The sequence below is a fragment of the Dipodomys spectabilis genome, unplaced genomic scaffold (genome assembly GCF_019054845.1).
Source record: "Dipodomys spectabilis isolate Male_0828 unplaced genomic scaffold, ASM1905484v1 ptg000045l, whole genome shotgun sequence".
Taxonomy (NCBI): domain Eukaryota; kingdom Metazoa; phylum Chordata; class Mammalia; order Rodentia; family Heteromyidae; genus Dipodomys; species Dipodomys spectabilis.
In genome coordinates, this window is record NW_024870722.1 from 7,305,570 (window position 1) to 7,309,397 (window position 3,828).

The following is a 3,828-nucleotide window of genomic DNA, read 5'->3' on the forward strand; positions in this document are numbered from 1 at the left end:
ATGTTGCCATATCCATTTTATAACAGGGCGAGAGGAGAAAAATGGTGGCATTTTTCAGTACTGGATAAGTGAGGGAAGCATTATGGTTTGTATGCTTGGTTTGAGTTACCTCCAAAATTCATGCTGAAACTGAATGTAATGCAACTAAGAGGTAGGCCTTCAGGGGTCAGGTCAAGAGGGGGCCCTTCTGATGAGTGGTACCAGGAGCCTTCACACAACATTTGGTCTTTTTCTATTTTTTCTTTCTGTCTTCTGCAGTATGGTAACACAGGAACAGGACAACATCTTAGTAGTAGAGAAAGCCAGTCTTCATCACATTCAGAAATTACCAGTACCTTGATCTCAGACTTCCCAATCTCCAGAACAGGAGGAATAAATATATATTATTTGGCACTTAGTCTGGCTCAGGTAATTTGTTATAGATGCATAAACAGACTAAAACAAAAGGTCACCAAATAGGCAAGCTACCAATCATTTGGCTCTAATAGTCCTACCACTTCTGTATGACCTTAGGAAAATTATTTAGCCTCTACCTCTCAGTTTGTTCATCTGTTAAATGGAGAAAATAATAGCAAATTCTTGGAGTCCTTGTCACCTGTTAGGAACTGAAAGTATGAAGCTCTGGACAGAGTTTCTGGTACTCAAAAACAGTCACTATAATTAATGGCAATGCTACTCCAACCCTACAGTCATTCTGAGGAAGATTTTACATTCATATAAGACAGATGAGATGTGAGCAATAACCTTCTCTTTGAAGAATGAAAAACTAATGTCATGGTTTATAAATAACTCTCCTGGCTTTGGAAGAATGTTATCTCTGTCCCCTCCAGGCAAGCCTAATTTAATCCACCGTAGTGATTTCCTATGAATGTAAAAAGAAGAGCAAGGAGAAAGAATATACAAGGAAACACGGGGAGGCGTGAAAAATCAAAACGGCATTAACTGACTGGGAAAAGGGAGCAAGGAACTAGGTTAAAATGATATGAAAGGCCCTCCAGATAAATGCCAGAGTGAAAAAGACAGCTAATTGAAGAATGAGAGCATTTTCTTAACCAGTGCTCGCTGAGTAAAAATATAATTATCTTTGATTCATGAAGATTGCTACAATATGACTCATTTACCAAAACAGTTCCTAACAGAATCACATTTGTTACTGAGAGAAGATCATCACGTGAGAGCCAGGGCTGTAGTAAATACCAAATATGCCCTACATTTCACAATGACACCTTGAAGGAGAGTTAGGTTTTCTTTGCGGCAGGGTCATCTGCTAATGATGACTAGCACAGAGATCTCCCTGGGAGATGGGAAATGCTAAAGTAGCTACTAGCAACCAGGTTCGGAGTGAATCTTAACTTTTCCTGCTTTGGAAAGAACATCATCTCAATCCTAAACTTCTTTCTTTTTGCTATAAGGCCTCAGCTGTGTCTGTTAAGTTTACACATAGATCCCGTTGATGTCTTTGTTGTTGTTGTTGTTATTGTTTTGGTTTTGTTTCAAAGATTGCATACCAAACTAGCAACCAGAAGTTGTTCCTTATTGTTTGTTGGCTGTCTGATTGCTCAAGAAAAAAAAGGAGAAACCAGAATTTTTTCAAAATTTTTCTCCAAACCCAACTGTGGTCATCTAGATGAGCAGTGACATCAAACACAGCTGTATAAAGATTTAGACCTTCAGCAGTCTGTATGTACAACGACAGGAAGGCAACGTCTGGACAAAGAGAACTTCTAGCTGCTAAATCAGGGAGGAAGACCAAGCGCGGAAGCAACCATGAAGGAGGAGGAGGAGGAATCTGAGAAGTGTTCTTACCCAATCTCCCCCAGGCCAGACAGAGTTCCAAGGAATGCTTATGTGCCTCGATATATGTTCTATAAAAAGTAAAAATGAACAACACAGAGAGAGAGAAAGATAAGAAGATGTATTTCTCATACAGTTTAAAAAAAATTTCTCCAGGGGAAACATGTCCAGAAAAAGACAGCAGCAAATGGTTCTGAACGCACAGGAGTAATGAAAATAAATATAGCTTACAAGCCTAATGAAGAACATTTCAGAGCAGGTTGAGACCCTAACTGATACAAATGAGGATCATTATCTTCCCTGAGCTCTCCTGTTCCGTGCAGAGTAAGAACAGCACAAATAGAGGGAGATGACCAGGGCTATAATGGTAGAATTATAACCCTACACCAGACCAGAGTCTCTTAATAACGAGAGCTATTTTCATCTCCAGCCCCAAAGCCACTTGAGGGTCTGAAGACCATCAATATGGATGACACATAGCTGTCCTCAGCTGAGTGTAAGTGATGTTTGAGAAGCCACCCACACTCCATCCCCCAACTCAATATACATAAGTACTTCTCTAAGGCCTAGAAGCCAAAGATGATTCAGGGTAAGATTCTCTCTGAGGCTGAAACCAGTCATGTGATATGTTATTATAAAGGGCTTATTGTACACAGGCATTACACTAAGCATGGCATGTGTGTTATTTCATTCAATCCCCATGTGCAAGTGTACCCTCCATTTTAAAGATAAGGAAGAGTAATCCTAACCACTCAGGATGATGTGATGTAAGGATCAAGATTCGAAGCCAGCCCAGGCAGAAAAGCCCCCATGAGACTCTTATCTCCAATGTATCACTCAAAAACCAGCAATGGAGCTGTGGAGCAAAGTGGAAGAATGCTAGCCTTGAGTAAAAGAACTCAAGGACAGCTCCCAGGCTCTGAGTTCAAATCCCACGACTGACAAAAATTCAAACTCTCTGAGGCTCAGAGAGTTTGAGTAACTTGCCCAAGGTCAAACAATAACTGACCAGATTTTCCGTTAAAATAGAAAAGCAGTTCTGCTCAGACCTTGTGAAGAGATGGCCACTACGAAGAGAAACAGCCAGGTCAGGGCATACAGGAAAGGCAGAAAACTATTCCATACAGCCAAAGGATGTATCTGTTCAAAAGTTCAGACAGAAAGGGCTTGGAAGGTGTGGGAACCTTTCCAGTATCTTTTTCTGACTAACCATCAGTCCCCAAACTGGGGCTTAGAACAAAGACACTCATTTGCTCACAGCGGTGTTTTCTGGGACAGTTCACTTCTGCTTCACACACCATCAGTCAGGGACCCTCACCACTTAAGGGAGGCTAGAAGGAGAAATAATCATAGAATAGGAAGAAGAATCAGGAAATGTGGTAACACAAAAGCCAAGAACTTTGAGACTCAAGAAACATGGGTGAATCACATGCACCCAAGACACTTAGCCAGCTCAATATTGTGAAAATAGTTATTGGACTCAAGGCCCATTTTGAAAGCAGAAACCAGATTATAAAGGATAAATAATAAACAGGAGATAAAGACATGGAGATGAAAGAGTATAGCATGGGCTTGCAGAAAGCTTGCCTGTGGAGAAGAAAGCATAAATGTTACAGAGGATTAATTGAATTTTTGTTTGGGTTTGTTCTTAGCAGTGGAGAGATTTATTAGTGAGATATCAGTGACATTAGCCAGTAGAAAAATAGAACAAGACCCAGAAATGAAGATCATCACTGACTTCAGGTGTTGGAATCAAGAGGGTAGGCCCTGAGCCTTAGCTGAGATGCCTTATTCTCTGATACTGGAAGGAAATAATGCCCAAACTATTCAGGTAATACTGAGCATGCACATATCTGGTAGTGTTTCCTCCTTGCATTTCTGAAAGCCAGGGAAAAAGTATAATCAGATGCTCTTGGTGAAACACAAAATACCTACCATTAGTAGGGTTTAGTACGGATCCATATGAAGGAATCAATGCCACCTTCCAAGTTTCATCTTTTCACTATTAGAAAACATAAACACCAAATAGTTTTC